At 39.3% G+C, this 21,413-nt stretch overlaps 1 long non-coding RNA gene across 1 annotated transcript in view; it reads right to left on the bottom strand.

The window, feature by feature from the left end:
• Window positions 1-1,342: 1,342 nt before the first annotated feature.
• Window positions 1,343-21,413, bottom strand: part of LOC125963518 (uncharacterized) — a 127,691-nt gene continuing 107,620 nt past the window's right edge. The window contains exon 3 of the long non-coding RNA XR_007475566.1: window positions 1,343-1,521. This is a non-coding gene — a long non-coding RNA (uncharacterized LOC125963518). The remainder of the gene's footprint in view (window positions 1,522-21,413) is intronic.

The following is a 21,413-nucleotide window of genomic DNA, read 5'->3' as shown; positions in this document are numbered from 1 at the left end:
AGAGATACAATGATATCTAGAGAAGACAGGCAAGTGAGATACAACATACACTTACCTAATATCCCTATATAATGGATCAGAACAAATATTTGAAATATTACTGAAGAAACGTTCACTTTGAAGGGGTATGTCAGGTCTCAGAAAAAAAAACTGACACCTTATCGTCAACACAGGTATATCCTGATACAATTGATGAACTGTGAAGATAAAGAAATAACCCTTTGGACAACCAGGCAGAAATAATGAGTCATCTACAAAGGGTAAAAACAAAACAGGCTGACATCAGACTTCTCCACAACAATATCCAATTCCAGAAGACTGGAGAAATGCCTCTAAAATTATCAAGGAAAGAAATCATGACCCAAGAAATTTATATCATCCAAGTTGTTATTCAAATATAAAGACAACAAATAATATTTAATATTCATTAATGCTGTGGAAATGTTGGGAAAATATTTGCAATTCATATCACAAATTGCTGTTTTTTAATCTATAAAGAATCTTACTTTTTAAACAACTATAAACACAAGAACTATATGCTAACAATTGTAAAGACTTAGACCACATGGAAAGTTTCTTGAAAAATATATGTGTACCATGTGAGATGTGACTGAAGAAGAAATTAAAGTTTGAATAGTCCTGTAAATATTAAATATATTAAAGCAATTGTTTAAAATCTTCCCACAAAGAAGAGATTAGATAATATGAGTAATTAGAAAGATATATTTTTCTGGCAATCAGGAGAAATGTCAGGGCTAACACATGTCCATATGTTACTAGAGAACATGTAAAGTAGAAGAATAACTATGAAAATAATTGTAAAAGCATTGAAACAAATCATGAGGTATATATTAACAAAAGCTATTGCTGTTCTGAAAGGCTCAGTTGGCAATTTGCCCAGCCTGGGCTGCTTGCATGCTGATGTGTTAAAGAGCTGTCCTTTGGGGCAGACGTTGCTCCATCAGACCAATCATAAACCACTCCTTCACACTTCTACCAGGAAGCAGGACCCCTTAGTAAGTAGCACTATGGAAATGAATGAATTATGATATAGAAAATAAGGAAATGGAGTGGAAAGGAGATGTTTGCAAAGTTTGTGGGGGGGTGGTGAAAGTACTATTCCCAAAGAGTTTTAGGTATTTTTGGTTTATGAGAAAGGTGAAGGTATCCCATTTTTCTATTTTGAGTATGTATTACATTTATTTTCAAAGCTCATCCCCATCTTTATTTTCAATAGGGCTCAATCATTTATGAGGCATCATTTTTAGGATACAGGATGAAGTTTAGTGGCTGAACTAGGTGCATAAACAAAGGGGGCCCAAGCCTCTTCCTACATGTAAATATCTCTTCATCCGGTAGCACCATTGCAAAAAGTAACCTCATTGAACCACTTGAACAAATTTCAAAAGGAACTTCAACCACTCACCTGGACACAGGCTGGAGGCTCATTTGTCCAAACTGCATGTTCCTCAACTAAATATATTCTCTCATTATGGACAGCAACTCCAGATTCATTTTGCCCTAAAGTAAAGAGAATTAAATAAAAAGAGAAGAAAAAAAAACCCCTATAGATAAATCAACAGATAAATAGGCAAAGAATTTGAACAGTTTACATAAAAGGAAATATAAATGGCTCTAAAACTTATAAGAAAAGATGTTTAATCTCATAATGAGAAAGGCAAAATAAAATTAAACTGAAACATCATGGTTAACCCCACAAATTGGAAAAGATCACAAAGCTTGGTAACACTGTATTAATGAGAGTGTGTTAAAGAGGCATTTTCATATACTGCTGATAGGAACATAAATTAGTACAACCTCTATGTAGGGTAATTTAGCAATATTTATAAAAATTACAAACACATATACTCTTAGAATCAATAATTCTACCTCTAGGAATTTATCCTATAGATTACTTACATATGTACAAAAAACTTACAACTCATTACATCAATGTAGAGTTGATTAAATAAATTATGAGGCATCCATTCAATGGAATACTATGCTGCTGAAGAAAGATGGGCAAAATTATTATTGATACAGAATTAATTCCAAGATATAGTTTAGTGAAAAAAATAAGCTTCAGAGTACATGGAAAATTATCATTTGCATAAAAACTGTGTGTACATTTGCACATATATGCATTGAAGCATATATAAGATATTGGTAATATTAGTTACCTCTGAGGAGGGGAATTAAGTTACTGGATAAGAGTTAAATAGAACTTATTATTGTCTACTCTTGTACTTTTGGAATTTTAGAACGTGAATTCACTCACTAGAAAGAAAAAGAGAGGGTATAAGCAATGTGTGTTTCTGTTGTTTACAACTATTATCTTTTCTGGGGAATTTGTGAATACTCTTAGCCAGGAGTGGCTAAGGGAAGTGTCCTGGGCCACTCTCTCCTTTTACTAACCGAGTTTTGGGATATTTCTAGGCTATTGCTCTAGCAAACTGGAGGGATATCCTGACCCCTTACATTTTAAAAAATGTAATCTTTCATGAGGTAGAGATTGTAGCCTTCTAATGAAATTTACTTAAAATCTCCTGATGCCCTGTTAAGCCTCCACCAATGGCAAAGTCTCATTAGACCTGCCCATGCTAAAGCCTATTTGATATTAAAACAAAAGAAAAGGTCTCTGCCTAAGTAGATTAGGGAGACAAAATCAAGCAGTCCAGACTTCTAAACAAGGGGACTTAAAACATGGAATTTGCATATATTATTCATTCTCTCTCCATTCAAACAAGCAGATATTGCTCAGTGAACTCTGGCCTATGCTTAAAAACAATGGTTTTTAATATCCCTCTTTCCATGGCTGCCACCAGAAAAATTCCTGGCTCCACTGGGGATTTTCAGAGTAACACCCTCTCAAGACTCTCCTTTCTCTAAAATGCCACTTGGAACTTTGTAAGTGGAATGGTTTCTTTGCCTCTATATGGCAAGTTTCCACTCAGTACAATCCATATCTGCTTCTCTGTTTGGCATTTTCCCTCTCATCTTAGCTTCTGGTTAAAAGAGTAACTTCCAGGTCAAATTTAATTTAATAAAGTATTAAACACTGTAAAGAAGTCATGGAATCACTTGTTGCCAATGGGGAGGGGGTTGGGGGGAGGAAAGGACTGGGAGTGTGGGATTAGCAGATGTAAACTATTATATATAGGATGGATAAAAACAAGGTCCTATTGTATAGCACAGGGAATGATATGCAATATCCTGTGATTAAACCATAATGGAAAAGAATATTAAACAATAAAAAAGAATCGGGGCTTCCCTGGTGGCGCAGTGGTTAAGAATCTGCCTGCCAATGCAGGGGACACAGGTTCGAGCCCTGGTCCTGGAAGATCCCACATGCCGCGGAGCAACTAAGCCCACGCACCACAACTACTGAGCCTGTGCTCTAGAGCCCGCGAGCCACAACTACTGAGCCCACACGCCTAGAGCCCGTGCTCCACAACAACAGAAGCCAACAGAATGAGAAGCCCGCGTACCGCAACAAAGAGTAGCCCCTGCTCGCCACAACTAGAGAAAGCCTGCACGCAGCAACAAAGACCAAACACAGCCAAAAAAATAAAATAAAATAAGGGCTTCCCTGGTGGTGCAGTGGTTGGGAGTCCGCCTGCCTATGCAGGGGACGCGGGTTCGTGCCCTGGTCTGGGAGGATCCCACGTGCCGCGGAGCGGCTGGGCCCGTGGGCCATGGCCGCTGGGCCTGCGCATCCGGAGCCTGTGCTCCGCAGTGGGAGAGGCCACAGTGGTGAGAGGCCCGCATACTGCAAAAAAATAAATAAATAAAATAAAATAAAATTGAAAAAAAAAACTAGATGTGTATAACTGAGTCACTTTGCTGTACAGCAGAGATTGGCACAACATTGTAAATCAACTCTACTTCAATTTAAAAATATAAAATTTTTTTAAAAAGTAAAGAAGTCATGGGATCTATGTTGTACCCTGTGTAACACTATTAAGCACCCTCTATTCCACTTGGCTATAGCTACCTTGAGTTTTGTGATTAAAATGTTCTAAGTGTCCTCATGTTCTATAATGTGATCATCTGCTCTTTGAGTCATATCATTTTCCACCTTGATTTAGTGCCTTTGTCCCTCCATGTCCATGTCTGCATTTTGTTTATGAGTGGGTGGTATTCCTCTCATCCCTGGGTGAACACTTAGGAGGGTCTCATTACCATTCTGACCACTCTAAGGTACTACAATGAATAGTGTCATTTTAAACATAAATGTGGTCTCGATTCAGAAATTAGAATATCCTTATTCAGAAATAATCACAACTAACTTCACTTAATGTCCATACCTGCTTTTCTTAAACTGGAAAAAGAAGTATTTTAATAGCCTTTTCAGATAATTGTGGATATTCTTTGATACTATGCCAAAACTTGATAATTAATAGTTTCTTTTTTTTAACATCTTTATTGGAGTATAATTGCTTTACAATGGTGTGTTAATTTCTGCTGTATAACAAAGTGAGTCAGCTATACGTATACATATAGCTCCATATCCCCTCCCTCTTACGTCTCACTCCCACCCTCCCTATCCCACCTCTATAGGTGGTCACAAAGCACTGAGCTGATCTCCCTGTGCTATGCTGCTGCTTCCCACTAGCTATCTGTTTTACATTTGGCAGTGTATATATGTCCATGCCACTCTCTCACTTCGTCCCAGCTTACCCTTCCTCCTCCCCATATCCTCAAGTCCATTCTCTATGTCTGCATCTTTATTCCTGTCCTGCCCCTAGGTTCTTCAGAATCTTTTTTTTTCTTCGATTCCATATATATGTGTTAGCATATGGTATTTGTTTTTCTCTTTCTGACTTACTTCACTCTGTACGACAGACTCTAGGTCCATCCACCTCACTACAAATAACTCAATTTCATTTCTTTTTATGGCTGAGTAATATTCCATTGTACATATGTGCCACATCTTCTTTATCCATTCATCTGTTGATGGACACTTAGGTTGCTTCAATGTCCTGGCTATTGTAAATACTGCTGCAATGAATACTGTGGTACATAACTCTTTCTGAATTATGGTTTTCTCAGGGTGTGTGCTCAGTAGTGGGATTTCTGGGTCATACAGTAGTTCTATTTTTAGTTTTTTAAGGAACCTCCATACTGTTCTCCATAGTGGCTGTATCAATTTACATTCCCACCAACAGTGCAAGAGGGTTCCCTTTTCTTCACACCCTCTCCAGCATTTATTGTTTGTAGATTTTTTGATGATGACCATTCTGACTGGTGTGAGGTGATATCTCATTGTAGTTTTTTGGGGTTTTTTTTTTTTTTGCTGTACGCGGGCCTCTCACTGTTGCGGCCTCTCCCATTGCAGAGCACAGGCTCCGGACGCGCAGGCTCAGCGGCCATGGCTCACGGGCCCAGCCGCTCTGCGGCATGTGGGATCTTCCCGGACCGGGGCACGAACCCGTGTCCCCTGCATCGGCAGGCGGACTCTCAACCACTGCGCCACCAGGTAAGCCCCTCATTGTAGTTTTGATTTGCATTTCCATGATGATTAGTCATGTTGAGATCCTTTCATGTGTTTCTTGACAATCTGTATATCTTCTTGGAAGAAATGTCTATTTAGGTCTTCTGCTCATTTTTGGATTGGGTTGTTTCTTTTTCTCATATTGAACTGCATGAGCTGCGTGTATATTTTGGAGATTAATCCTTTGTCAGTTGCTTCATTTGTAAATATTTTCTCCCATTCTGAGGGCTGTCGTTTTGTCTTGTTTATGGTTTCCTTTGCTGACAAAAGCTTTTAAGTTTCATTAGGTCCCATTTGTTTATTTTTGTTTTTATTTCCATTTCTCTAGGAGGTGGGTAAAAAAGGATCTTGCTGTGATTTCTGTCACAGAGTGTTCTGCCTGTGTTTTCCTCTAAGAGTTTTATAGTGTCTGGTCTTACATTTAGGTCTTTAATCCATTTTGAGTTTATTTTTGTGTATGGTGTTAAGGAGTGTTCTAATTTCATTCTTTTACATGTAGCTGTCCAGTTTTCCCAGCACCACTTACTGAAGAGGCTGTCTTTTCTCCATTGTATATTCTCGCCTCCTTTATCAAAGATAAAGTGACCATATGTGTGGGGAGTTATCCCCGGACTTTCTATCCTGTTCCATTGATCTATATTTCTGTTTTGGTGCCAGTACCATACTGTCTTGATTACTGTAGCTAGAAGTATAGCATGAAGTCAGGGAGCCTGATTCCTCCAGCTCCATTTTTCTTTCTCAAGATTGCTTTGGCTATTCAGGGTCCTTTGTGTTTCCATACACTTTGGGAAATTTTTTGTTCTAATTCTATGAAGAATGCCATTGGTAGTTTGCTAGGGATTGCATTGAATCTGTAGTTTCCTTTGGGGAGTACAGTCATTTTCAAAATATTGATTCTTTCCATCCAAGAACATGGTATATTTTTCCATCTGTTTATGTCATTTTGATTTCTTTCATCAGTGTTTTATAGTTTTCTGAGTACAAGTCTTTTGCCTCCTTAGGTAGGTTTATTCATAGGTATTTTATTCTTTTTGTTGCAATGGTAAATGGGAGTGTTTCCTTAATTTCTCTTTCTGTTTTTTCATTGTTAGTGCGTAGCAATGCCAGAGATTTATGCACATTAATTTTGTATCCTGCAAACTTACCAAATTCACTGATTAGTTCAAGTAGTTTTCTGGTAGCATCTTTATGATTCTCCATGCATAGTATCATGTCATCTGCAAACAGTGACAGTTTTACTTCTTCTTTTCCTGTTTGGATTCCTTTTATTTTTTTTTCCTCTCTGACTGCTGTGGCTAAAACTTCCAAAACTATGTTGAATAATAGTGGTAAACTATAATCTCTTCAAATATTTTCTCAGTCCCTTTCTTTTTCTCTTCTTCTGGGACCCCTATAATTCAAATGTTGGTGCGTTTAATGTTGTTTCAGAGGTCTCTGAGACTGTCCTCAATTCTTTTCATTCCTTTTCCTTTATTCTGCTCTGCAGTATTCATTTCCACTATTTCATCTTCCAGGTCACTTATCCATTCTTCTGCCTCAGTTATTCTGCTATTCATTCCTTCTAGAGAATTCTTTATTTCATTTATTGTGTTGTTCATCATTGTTTGTTTGCTCTTTTCTTCTTCTAGGTCCTTGTTAAACATTTCTTGTATTTTCTCCAGTCTTTATTTTGGGGGGGGGGCGGACATGGGCTTAGTCGCTCTGTGGCATGTGGCATCTTCCTGGGAACCTGTGTCCCCTGCATTGGCAGGCATATTCTGTTTTTTTTTTTAACTTTTGAATTTTATTTTTTTATACAGCAGGTTCTTATTAGTTATCCATTTTATACACATTAGTGTATGTCAATCCCAGTCTCCCAATTCACCACACCACCACCCTCCCTGCCACTTTCCTCCATTGGTGTCCATACGTTTGTTCTCTACATTTGTGTTTCTATTTCTGCCCTGCAAACCGGTTCATCTGTACCATTCTTCTAGGTTCCATATATATGCGTTTATATACAATATTTGTTTTTCTCTTTCTGACTTACTTCACTCTGTATGACAGGCTCTAGATCCATCCATGTCTCTATAAATGACTCAATTTTGTTCCTTTTTATGGCTGAGAAATATTCCTTTGTATATATGTACCACATCTTCTTTATCTATTCGTCTGTCGATGGACATTTAGGATGTTTCCATGTCCTGGCTTTTGTAAATAGTGCTGCAATGAACATTGGGGTGCATGTGTCTTTTTGAATTATGGTTTTCCCTGGGTATAGGCCAGGCAGTGGGATTGCTGGGTCATATGGTAATTCTATTTTTACTTTTTTAAGGAACCTCCATACTGTTGTTCTCCATAGTGGCTGTATCAATTTACATTCCCACCAACAGTGCAAGAGGGTTCCCTTTTCTCCACAATCCCTCCAGCATTTGTTGTGTGTAGATTTTCTGATGATGCCCATTGTACTGGTGTGAGGTGATACCTCATTGTAGTTTTGATTTGCATTTCTCTAATAATTAGTGATGTTGAACAGTTTTTCATCTGCTTTTTGGCCATCTGTATGTCTTCTTTGGAGAAAAGTCTACTTAGGTCTTCTGCCCATTTTTGGATTGGGTTGTTTGTTTTTTTAATATTGAGCTGCATGAGCTGTTTATATATTTTGGAGATTAATCCTTTGTCCATTGATTTGTTTGCAAATATTTTCTCCCATTCTGAGGGTTGTCTTTTTATCTTGTTTGTAGTTTCCTTTCCTTTGCAAAAGCTTTTAAGTTTCATTAGGTCCCATTTGTTTATTTTTGTGTTTTTTTCCATTACTCTAGGAGGTGGATCAAAAAAGATCTTGCTGTGATTGATGTCAAAGAGTGTTCTTCCTATGTTTTCCTCTACAAGTTTTATAGTGTCCGGTCTTACGTTTAGGTCTTTAATCCATTTTGAGTTTATTTTTTGTATAGTATTAGGGAGTGTTCTAATTTCATTCTTTTACATGTAGCTGTCCAGTTTTCCCAGCACCACTTATTGAACAGGCTGTCTTTTCTCCACTGTATATTCTTGCCTCCTTTATCAAAGATAAGGTGAGCATAGGTGTGTGGGTTTATCTCTGGGCTTTCTATCATGTTCTATTGATCTATATTGCTGTTTTTGTGCCAATACCATATTGTCTTGATTACTGTAGCTTTGTAGTATAATCTGAAGTCAGGGAGTCTGATTCCTCCAGCTCCGTTTTTTTCCCTCAAGACTCCTTTGGCTATTTGGGGTTTTTATCTCCATACAAATTTTAAGATTTTTTGTTCTGTAAAAAATGCCATTGGTAATTTGATAGGGATTGCATTGAATCTGTAGATTGCTTTGGGTAGTATAGTCATTTTCCCAATGTTGATTCTTCCAATCCAAGAACATGGTATATCTCTCCATCTGTTCATATCATCTTTAATTTCTTTCATCAGTGTCTTATGGTTTTATGCATACAGGTCTTTTGTCTCCCTAGGTAGGTTTGTTCCTATGTATTTTGTTCTTTTTGTTGCAATGGTAAATGGGAGTGTTTCCTTAATTTCTCTTGCAGATTTTTCATCATTAGTGTATAGGAATGCAAGAGATTTCTGTGCATTAATTTTGTATCCTGAAACTTTACCCAATTCATTGATTAACTCTAGTAGTTTTCTGGTGGCATGTTTAGGATTCTCTATGTATAGTATCATGTCATCTGCAAACACTGACAGTTTTACTTCTTCTTTTCCAATCTGTATTCATTTTATTTCTTCTTCTTCTCTGATTGCCATGACTAGGACTTCAAAACTATGTTGAATAATAGTGTTGAGAGTGGACATCCTTGTCTTTTTCCTGATCTTAGAGGAAATGCTTTCAGTTTTTCACCTTTGAGAATGATGTTTCCTTTGGGTTTGTCATATATGGCCTTTGTTATGTTGAGGTAGGTTCCCTCTATGCCCACTTTCTGGAGAGTTTTTATCATAAATCAGTGTTGAAGGCCTCATAGAATGAGTTTGGGAGTGTTCCTTTCTCTGCAAGTTTTTGGAAGAGTTTGAGAAGGATGGGTGTTAGCTCTTCTCTAAATGTTTGATAGAATTCACCTGTGAAGCCATCTGGTCCTGGACTTTTGTTGGAAGATTCTGAATCACAGTTTCAATTTCATTACTTGTGATTGGTCTGTTCATATTTTCTATTTCTTCATGGTTCAGTCTTGGAAGGTGATACCTTTCTAAGAATTTGTCCATTTCTTCCAGGTTTTCCATTTTATTGGCATAGAGTTGCTTGTAGTAGTCTCTTAGGATGCTTTGTATTTCTGCGGTGTCTGTTGTAACTTCTCCTTTTTCATTTCTTATTTTATTGATTTGAGTCCTCTCCCTCTTTTTCTTGATGAGTCTGGCTAATGGTTTATCAATATTGTTTATCTTCTCAAAGAACCAGCTTTTAGTTTTATTGATCTTTGCTGTTGTCTTCTTTGTTTCTATTTCATTTATTTCTGCTCTGATCTTTATGATTTCTTTCCTTCTGCTAACTTTGGGTTTTGTTTGTTCTTCTTTCTCTAGTTCCTTTAGGTGTAAGGTTCGATTGTTTATTTGTGTTGTTTGTTGCTTCTTGAGGTAGGCTTGTATTGCTATAAACTTCCCTCTTAGAACTGCTTTTGCTGCATCTCATAGGTTTTGGATCGTCATGTGTTCATTGTAATTTGTCTCTAGGTATTTTTTGATTTCTTCTTTGATTTCTTCAGTGATCTCTTGGTTATTTAGTAATATATTGTGTAGCCTCCATGTGTTTGTGTTTTTTATGTTTTTTTCCCTGTAATTGATTTTTAATCTCATAGCATTATGGTCAGAAAATATGCTTGATATGATTTCAATTTTCTTAAATCTACTGAGGCTTGATTTGTGATCCAAGATATGATCTATCCCGGAGAATGTTCCGTGCACACTTGAAAAGAAAGAGTAATCTGCTGTTTTTGGATGGAATGTTCTATAAATATCAATTAAATCTATCTGGTCTATTGTGTCATTTAAAGCTTGTGTTTCCTTTTTAATTTTTTGTTTGGTTGATCTGTCCATTGGTGTAAGTGAAGTGTTAAAGTCCCCCACTGTTACTGTGTTACTGTCTATTTCCTCTTTTATAGCTGTAAGCACTTGCCTTATGTATTGAGGTGCTCCTATTTCCAAGATTTGGGATCATCTTTACAATCATTACTCTGAATTCTGTTTTAGGTAGACTGCCTATTTCCTCTTCACTTTTTTGGTCTCATGGGTTTTTACCTTGCTCCTTCATCTGCTGTGTATTTCTCTGTCTTCTCATTTTGCTTATCTTACTGTGTTTGGGGTCTCCTTTTCACAGGCTGCAGGTTCATAGTTCCCGTTGTTTTTGGTGTCTGCCTCCAGTGGGTAAGGTTAGTTCAATGGGTTGTGTAAGCTTCCTGGTGGAGGGGAGTGGTGCCTGTGTTCTGGTGGATGAGGCTGGATCTTGTCTCTCTGGTGAGTAGGACCACGTCCAGTGGTGTGTTTTGGGGGTGTCTGTGAACTTATTATGATTTTTTTCAGCCTCTCTGTTAATGGGTGGGGTTGTGTTCCTGTCTTGCTAGTTGTTTGGCATGGGGTGTTCAACACTGAAGCTTGCTGGTCATTGAGTGGAGCTGGGTCTTAGCGTTGAGACGGAGATCTCTGGGTAAGCTCTCGCCGATTGATATTATGAGGGACCGGGAGTCTCTGGTGGACCAATGTCCTGAACTCGGCTCTCCCACCTCAGAGGCTCAGGACTCCCACCTGGCTGGAGCACCAAGACCCTGTCAGCCACACAGACAGGTTCATGGGGAGTTTCTTGCCTTTTGGGAAGTCTGAGATCTTCTGCCAGTGTTCAATGGGTGTTCTGTAGGTGTTGTTCCACATGTAGATGTATTTTTGATGTATTTGTGGGGAGGAAGGTGATCTCCATGTCTTACTCCTCCGCCATCTTGAAGGTCCTCCTGACAATTAATAGCTTCTTAAATGTTAGTTACAGTATGGAATCTGAAACCATACAAGTGAACATTGATACTGTTACATTAGAGTCCATTATGCCTGTTTTTATTTTTATTTTATTTTATTTTATCCATTTATTTTTGGCCATGCCCCATGGCCTGCAAGATCTTTGTTCCCCAACTAGGTATTGAACCTGGGCCTCAGCAGTGAAAGCACCGAGTCCTAACCACTGTACTGCCAGGGAATTTCCCCAATGGATATTTTTAAAAATCATGCATTAATCATTTGGAGAATATTAGTTCACTGAATGATATAGATTTTCCAAATATTGACATATTATACAATATCAAAAATCACATCAGTTACCATCACCACAAATCTCATCAGGAAAACCTTTAAATATGTTGAAGCTCTCAAGTTTATGGTGGTAAATACAACTCTTCTAAAGTTCTACTTTTTGGTTGAAAGCTCAAATTTTATTATTGGCAACAAATATTTTCAGTTGTTTTCCTTGAAATGACCATCTCACTTCATTCATTTGAGAAAACGTTCACCAAAAATGTAAGTCTGACTAATCATAGTTGTCCATTTATCAGTTGTTGTTTCAAGTATAAATGCTTCATGGGAAAAAAAAGCCTGCTAATTCAGCCCCCAACTCAAATAATTGCCTAAGTGCTTTCCCTCAAAACAGAACAGCATCTAGAAGTGGACAGCTCTCCCCATGAAATCTTTATTCTTTTTGCCTTTTCACTACTTGCTTTTTTTCTCCATTAATGCACAGGAAGACAATGCTCCTTATCTCTGGCAACTTAATCTACTGTTAAGGCCATAGATACACAACAAAAGTCCCTAGATTGTCTTGCTAAGGTGGCTTTTAGATAATAGAATTGCTTTAGATTACTAATTGGCTGAACAAGGAGGAGTGTGTCCCATAGCAAATTCCCTCTGTTGTACCTGGATCAACACCTCCGGTATTGTAGCAAATACAAGAAATTAACAAGATACTTGGCTAAAACCAACTGGTGCCCCTTCAGGTACTTTCTTTGATTTATTTGATTCCAACCAGTTTGCTTCATGGGGACCCTAGCTAAGGAGTATACTTCAGTCTCTTTGTATTATTCTCCTAATAGTTATCATTGTAGTCTCCCTGGTGCACTATATTCTCTCAAAGTTCTTAAATGCATGTTCACAGCCATCAGCAGTACATCAGATGGTCTCACTGCACTTGGAGAAACAGAAACGAGATGAACACCTAAAATAATTCTTCCACATATCTGATATCATAACATGAGTTTCACAATGAGACAACAGCTGCTTAACTTTGATGGTGCTTGAGAGTGGTGCTAATACTAAATTTATGGTCCATCTCTCATGTATAAGAGGATAACCAAAAGGGGGAAATTGTTTAATTAGTTAAACATGGAGGCCATTGGACTGAAGTGGCTCTAATGCCATGGCAGCCTCTGTAAGCAAACCAAAATCTTAGCCTGTAAATGCCTCAGGGCTACAAAATCAAAACACTAAGGGCAGCCAATCACAAACAGCCAACTAGGCTTTAAGCTAAGCCAATCAATAATTTCCTTTACTTTCCTTCTGCTTTTTCTCTATAAAAAGTCCTTTCCTGAGCTCCTGACAGTGGAGCATTCCTAACCACTTCCAGTTTGGTGCTGCCCAATTTCATTTGACTTTCCTTCAAATAAACTTTTAAAATTAAAAAAAAAAAAAAAAAGGAAGCCCGGAGGGGAGGAGGAGCCCCATACTGAGGGGGGTGAGCTGAGGGGAATGAGGCAATTATGCATGTCCATATTCAGAAATAATCACAATTCTTAATTTCATTTAATGTCTATACCTGCTTTTAATACAAGGACCAATATACACATGCTGAATTAATTTCCTGTTGCTGCGATAACAAAGTATCACAACTTAGTGGTTTAAAACAACACAGATTTTTTATCTTACAGTTCAGTAGGTCAGAAGTCTGATATAGGTCTCAACGTGCTAAAATAAAAGTATTGGCAGGGCTATGTTCCTTTCTGGAGGCCCAGAAAAGAATCTAGTTCCTTGCATTCTTCATTTTCTAGAGGATAATTTCATTCCTTAACCCATAACCCCTTCCCTCATCCTCAAAACCAGTAATATCAATTTTCCTGACCATTCTACCATCATCACATGCTTTCTCTCTGACCACAGCTGAGAAATGTTCTCCAATTTTAAGGACTCATGATTAGACTGGGCCCACCTTAATAATCCAGGGTAGTTCCCCATCTCAAGGTTTGTAGCCTAGTCACATCTGCAAAGTCCCCACATCACGTGTTCAAGCCAGCATCATCTCTTACCTGTATCTCACCTGGATTATTATTATACAAATATATTATATTATAACTGGTCTCCATTGTTCTACTCTTTCCCACTATAGATAATTATCCTCACAGCAAGATAAAAACTTTTGTTTTGCACATTTTAAGTTTGATATTCTTGTTATACAATCAAGAGGATTTCAAATAGTTTTCTGGTATATATATGAATCTTCAATTCTGGAGTTCAGAATTGGAGATATGAATTTAGGACACATCACTGTATACATGGCATTTAAAATCACAGGGCTGGAAGAGATCACCAAAGGAGTAGAACTACAAAAGAGGCTGAGAACTGAGTCCTAGGGTATTTTAACAAGGAAAAAAAATCATCAAAGACTACTAGTCTATCAATGAAAGTGAAGAAAACTGGGAGCTTGTGGCTTTCTGGAAGAAAGTATTTTAGGAAGAATCAAGTAATCCTCTGTGTCAAATGCTGCTGAGAAGTTGAACAGTATGAAAACTGAATATGAGCATTGTCAATGGATTTGGCAAGATGGAAGTAGTGATTTCAACAAGAGCAGTTTCAGAGAAGTAGGTACAAAAGCCTGATTGCAGTGTGTGGCAGCTTTGGAAATGTGTCACTTAGATCTCTGGCTGCAGGGAGCATAGTTGACTGACAGCCCCAGCTGCAGTCCCTGTAAATCACTGGATTTGTGCTCAAACCAAGCTTTCTGCTGGCAACCCCTAGCCAGTGATTGAACCTGGAGAGGTGTTAGTGCAGGTCCATTCCTGTGAGAGACAGGATTCTTCTAATAGGTAACTTTAGTTTAAGGACTTCCCATTAGCCTCACCAAAACTTTCTTAGAATTGAGCTGCAGTCTGAGGTTCTCTAATCCTCCTTCCATCCCCTCTCCTTTCTGATGTAGGCATCAGACCTATATAATTGTCTAACGGCTCTTCCCAACTACTTCTGCTCTCTCCCTTTATCGTTCACAGACATTTCTCCCAATAAATCTCTTACCCATCTGATCCCATTTGGGTATCTACTTGTCAGAGTACTTCAACAGAGAGTAGCTTAAATAAAAAAGAGGAGGAAACAAACACTATAAAGAGGAGCAGAAAAATTACACCTGGTGAGGGAACATGAGGTCTAGGTCTGCTGTTGTTGTGATGTTGTGTAGATATGAGCTATTACATGTTTGCATGTTGACCAGAATTATCCCATAGAGAAGGAAAAACTAATGATGTAGGAGACAGAAGATAATTCTAGAAATAAAGTGCTTAAGTAGACAAACAGGTTCGGGATCCAGTACACAAAGAGAGAGGTCACCAGCTCCAGCATCTTTTCCTCTGTATCTCCCTGTTGGGTTATACCCCACAGGCCTACAAGACTTGTGGCTGTCCAGCCTCAAGACCAAATAAAGAGCCTGGAGACAATGACAGAGACATCAATGGTTTTTTGGATAGGGGGATCTTACACATCCAAGAAAAAGGTCCTGGAGTGATACCCCACTGTGTACAACAGACAGCACCCAGGATGTGGCAACAGTCTTCACAAGTTGGGGGAGAAGGAGGCAACAATTTATAGGGGGAATTGATATTAGGTTGGCTCACCAGTTACCAGGGAAACCAGCAGCTGGGCTGGGGGCAAGCATGTAGGCAGTTACTGATTAAGCCCTATGATTAAGAGGATTGGATAATCATGTGAGTGAAGCAGGGACTGGTCAAGCAGGGGATGTACAGAGAGCAAGAGAATAGCCATTTTAAATGGCCTGACCAGTCACTCCCCCATAGTTCATCCAGCTCTTCAAAGCCAGAAATACACCTTCCAGGCTAGAAGTAGTTTGTAATGTTCTTTAACACACATTATCTCATTTGATCCTCACAATGATACACGAATTGGCAGGCATTAGCATCATATGTATAAAAGGTAAGAAAACTAAAATTCAAAGAGCTTCAGTGAATTTCCAGGGTTTCTATGATTGGGAAAGAATAGACCTGAGAGTTAAAACTTTGTCTTCTGATTCCAAGTCTAGTATTCATTTTATTACTACACCCTGCTGCCTCTAAGAAAACACAAGAGGTTGGATGGAGGCTATAAAGAACAGGGTGGGCAGGGGATAATTATACCAGAGTTGAAGGTCAGTGTAGGGGAGAATTGGAGCTCATATTCAGGAGCCCAGACCTACTGAGTAAACACATCCATCAGCAAATGTGAAATAGAATGGGAGTCCTTCTGACTGACAGATCATTCTGAAGATACGAGCCAGCCAATACAAAATCCACGTGTGTAGCAACAAGACAGATGCTGGGATACTGCAGACCAGAACAAGAAGGCTCAAAGCTGAGAGCAGGAAGGAATAGTTGGGAGAATTTCTGACGCCGTAGAGCAGTGCTTCAGGCATTTTTATAGGGTGCCACACTTAGGCCGTAGATTGGAAGGGAATCATTAAGGATTCTGAGTTAGCAGGGATGTAGGCGTGTTAGAATTCAAAGATAACTGAATTCAAAGTTTTCTGTCATGGGAGACCATATGGATGCGCTCAAGAATACTAAGAGAGAAGCGGGGGGATTGAGGGAAGGTTGTGATAGAGGCAGATGACTAATTCCTCCTGATATACTGATGATGTTTGGGATGGGGGAAGATTCCTCTCTGATCTGAGGGGAAATATTTGATTAGTTTAATGAAGAGGTAAAACTGGTATCATGTCTTTAAGTCCTTAGTCATGGGAAGGATGGAAAAGAGGAGGCTTAAGTAGGCCCTGGGTATCAGGAAGGAACAGGTCTTTTATTTTTTCCTGAATTCCTTGATCACAATGGTGAATAATACAACTTTCCTGACTTGTTAAAACTTTAGAATGCTTAATTTTCATGTTCTTGTCCAAAACATCATCTTTTTTTGCAAAAATTATATCTGCTTTTTCCATTATAGGGACAGAAATAACAATAGTTCCCACTTCACATTACACAGCCTTCCTGTACATAAAACCCAATCAATTCTACCAACCCATCTCTCCCTATCTTTCTCCCCCCTTCTCCTCTTTTCCTCTCCTCCTCTCATTCCCTTCCTCTGCCTCTGTCTCTGTCACTCTCCTATAAGCATGCTCTAGAATGTAAGTTTTGACCTTATAGTTTTTTTCATAAACTCTATCTTCCTTATGAAGGGAGGATCAGTCATTAAGGATGAATAGTGGAGAAAGAGAGTCAAGAAATCTCAAGATCCACCATAAAAGACCAAAACCACAATGAGAGTTATAGACAGGAAACAACTGAGAGGAAGCTGAGTAATGCAACCTAGAAGTCCATACCTTTGGCTGGAGTTCCATTGGCACTCCATCTTTCAAAACCCTGGGATGCATGATGGATGACTAAGAGAGAAGAAGTAAATGGAATATATGTGCAAATAAGTATCCTTTAGTTCAGACTGTTCACTGACCATTTAAATATTTTCTCTCTTCCAGATCTGGTCTCTGATCCTCAAATATAATTGAAGTCCTCCTACTCTTAAACAGAAATAAATCTTCTCATCATATAGGCAATCCCTACATTTTACACTCTATATTTTGCTACTGCATTCATCTTAGGCTTTTTATACTATAGATTTTTATGCAGTTTACACCCATTGTCTTAATTTGTTCAATACTGAATTAATCATTTTCCATTCAGCCCTCCTGTGCTCTGGACTAAGTGCCTTCATAGATTATGAACTACACAAGGGAAGAGTATTATTTCTCTCTGTGATCTGTCACAGGGGAGGAGCCCCCAAAAATGTTGCATAGATATGTGGATGAGTGGATGAATGGCTGGATTACTCTCCCCTTATCCTCCATTCTCCACCTATTAATGCCTTACCTCAAATGCTCCCTCTTTCACAAAACCCCTCTTGAGTTTATCCTCCAGATATTTGCCCTCATTTATTTGAATCCTTAAAGACTTTGTCTCATTTATCTTTATATCTCCTGTTGTACCTAATACAGAATTTAGATGAGCAATAAATATTTTTGAATGTAACTTAATCTAGAGTAATTTGATTCTCATAATACCCTTGCAAGATAGGTAGAACTGGTATTATTGACCTCATTTTATGGACTAAGAAACTGAGGTTTAGAGAAATTAATGATGATCACCTAACTGGCCCAAGAGCTGGCCATGAGGAGAGCAGAGTGGGAGAGGAGAACCAGCGTCTACCAGCATCATTTCCTGGCTCAGTATGCCTTAAGCAGATCTGCTTTCAAACAGCCTTTAAAAGGAACGTACTGGGTCATAAAAACAAAAAACTTCTGCATGTAGGAAGAGGATAAGGTCTTTAACGATATTCTCCTGCTTTGATCTTTCCTTTAGTGGGGCATATGTCATATTTTCCTTTTAACCAGCATACATCCATCACCATACACCATCTTACCCAGATGTCTTATGTGTCTAGAATCTGTTCTTATGCTTTAATGTCACCATTCCCACCTAGTCAAGGCCCCCTCTGTAGTGGGGAGTATACAATTGCTGTAGTTCTTTAATTGCTCCTTTCACCATATGGATCCCTCCACCTTCCAGTTAATTTTCCACATCAATGCTAATAAACCTTTCGAAAATGTCATCGTTTACATACCTGCCAACACCACCCCACAATATTTTTTAATGGCTGTCCTCTGATTTCAGAATAGGATCAAATTCTTCAGCCTGAAATTCTATCTGCTCACAGCCTCATCACCAACCTCATTTCCAACCTTTCCTTGTACTATTCCTCAAAGGAGCCTTGCGTTCTTTAAGCTCAGTGTTCTCTCCCCTCTTAGTCAATTCTGCTATTTAAAAATGTCTTCTCCTTTCTTTACCTTTCATCTAAATGCTACACTATCTTCAAAGCACAGCTCAAAGGCTACCTTCGCTCTGAAGTTTTACCATATACATCATCCTTTGGTAATCACTCTTCCCTTGAATTCCCTTTAGCACTATTCATATGCTACCTGACTATCTTTTAAGGTACATATACTCACTGACCCCAAATAAATCTTTAATCATCCCAAACTGAAGCTGTATAGCCATTAAACAGTAACTAACTCCCCAACCCCCCCCCAGCCACTGTTTTAAAAAATCTCCTCTTGTGATTATACTGTGTGCTATGATTGAGAAACTCTGATTTACAGGTTAGTCCATCCATCCTCAGCTCTAGCCCCATGTTACCACTGAGGCTTAGATATCATTGTTGACTGCACTGTGCCACAGGTGGTGGCATTCTGTGGTATCTTGTTAGCAAGCTTTCCTAAATTTTTCATTGGGGCAGTTGACTGTGTACATGGCTCCTTTCTGTTCAAGTTTCTGGTGTTACCCAGATCTGTGTGACTCTTAGAGTTCACAGCACTAAGGGACTCAAGCTCTGTTTTCCAGCTCACTCTGAGTCTTCTCCCCTGTTTCTCAGGGTTTGGTCCCCAACCTGTTTAGGTTTGCTTTTTTCAAAAAAAATTCGGGAATGTCCTGGATTTGCATCTTCATAATCACCCTCTCCAGTACATTCCTGCCTGAAGAGGAGGATGAAGCTTTTCTTTGTGGTAGTCATTCTACATCATTCATTGCCCACAAGGTGTCAAGTGACCATTATGTTAAAGAAACGTGTATGAACCCGGGCATTTTAGAAGGCACTAATTATTGATAGCGGGAAAAGGTGATGAACAAATCTTAAGCTTTCTATTTCAGGATAATGAACTGATTCTTAACTTTTTTAGCTGCTAAAATATCTAGAATGCATGATTTATTCATTGCTCTTCTATCATAACATAGAATTTGATGAGAATGAGGAGAAATAGAGAGGGGTTAAATAGACTTATTTAAAATTTTGAAGTTATAATGTTGAAGTTGTAAGCCTACTTTCACTCATGTTTGAAATTAAGGCAACAACATATGTCAAGGAAGAGTAAAGAACAAAAAGTAAGGTGCAATTATTTAGACTTTTTATCATTCACTTACCTACTGAGCACCTGCTACCATACTAGATACAGAGAGAAGTTCAAAAATGAAAATGCATGGTCCTGAGGACCTTCAAGATGGCGAAGGAGTAAGACGTGGAGATCACCTTCCTCCCCACAAATACATCAGAAATACATCTACATGTGGAACAACTCCTACAGAACACCTACTGAACGCTGGCAGAAGACCTCAGACTACCCAAAAGGCAAAAAACTCCCCACGTATCTGGGTAGGGCAAAAGGAAAAACAGAGACAAAAGAATAGGGACAGGACCTGCACATCAGGGAGGGAGCTGTGAAGGAGGAAAAGTTTCCACACATTAGGAAGCCCCTTCACTGGTGGAGATGGGGATAGGCGGGGAGTTGGGGGGGAGACAGCTTCAGAGCCACTGAGGAGAGCGCAGCAACAGGCGTGCAGAGGGCAAAGCGAAGAGATTTCCGCACAGAGGATCAGTGCCGACCAGCACTCACCAGCCCGAGAGGCTTGTCTGCTCACCCGCCGGGGCGGGCGGGGGCTGGGAGCTGAGGCTCGAGCTTTGGAGGTCAGATGCCAGGGAGAGGACTGGGGTTGGCTGCATGAACACAGCCTGAAGGGGTCTAGTGCACCACAGCTAGCCAGGAGGGAGTCCCGGGAAAAGTTTGGACCTGCCTAAGAGGCAAGAGACCATCGTTTCGGGGTGCATGAGGAGAGCAGATTCAGAGCACTGCCTAAACGAGCTCCAGAGACAGGCGTGAGCAAAGCTATCAGCACGGACATCAGAGACAGGCACGAGATGCTAACACTGCTGCCGCCACCACCAAGAAGCCTGTGTGCGAGCACAGGTCACTCTCCACACCCCTCTTCCGGGGATCCTGTGCAGCCCGCCACTGCCAGGGTCCTGTGATCCAGGGACAACTTCCACGGGAGAACACACGGCACACCTCAGGCTAGTGCAATGTCATGCCGGCCTCTGCCGCCACAGGCTCACCCCGCATTCCATATCCCTCCCTCCCCTCAGCCTCAGTGAATCAGCGCCCCCGAATCAGCTGCTCCTTTAACCCCCTCCTGTCTGGGTGAAGAACAAACACCAGAGGGCGACCTACATGCACAGGCGGGGCCAAATCCAAAGCTGAATCCCAGGAGCCGTGCGAACAAAGAGAAAGAGAAATCTCTCCCAGCAGCCTCAGGAGCAGCGGATTAAATCTCCACAATCAACCTGACGTACCCTGCATCTGTGGAATGCAGTGAATTGATAATGAATCATCCCAACACTGATGCGGTGGACTTTCAGAGCAACTGTTAGACTTGGGGTTTGCTGCCTGCATCTAATTTGATTCTAGTTTTATGTTTATTGTAGTTTAGTATTTAGAGCTTATTATCATTGGTAGATTTGTCTATTGATTTGGTTGCTCGCTTCCTTTTTTTTAATATATATATTTTTTTCCTTTTACTCTTTTTATGAGTGTGTATGTGTATGCTTCTTTGTGTGATTTAGTCTGCATAGGTTTGCTTTTACCATTTGTCCTAGTGTTCTGTCTGTCTGGTTTTTTTACTAAAGATTTTAGGGCTTGTTATCATTGGTGGATTTGTTTATTGGTTCCGTTGCTCACTTCTTTTATTTTTTAAATTACTTTAAAATTTTTTACTTTAATATTTTTTTTAATTTTTAATTTGAATAACTTTATTTTTTTCTTTCTTTCTTTCTTTTTTTCTTTTCTCCCTTTTCTTCTCAGCCATGCAGCTGACACG

The sequence above is a fragment of the Orcinus orca genome, chromosome 2 (genome assembly GCF_937001465.1).
Source record: "Orcinus orca chromosome 2, mOrcOrc1.1, whole genome shotgun sequence".
NCBI lineage: Eukaryota > Metazoa > Chordata > Mammalia > Artiodactyla > Delphinidae > Orcinus > Orcinus orca.
The sequence above is the reverse complement of the archived record's forward strand: the minus strand, read 5'-3'. Positions and strand labels throughout refer to the sequence as shown.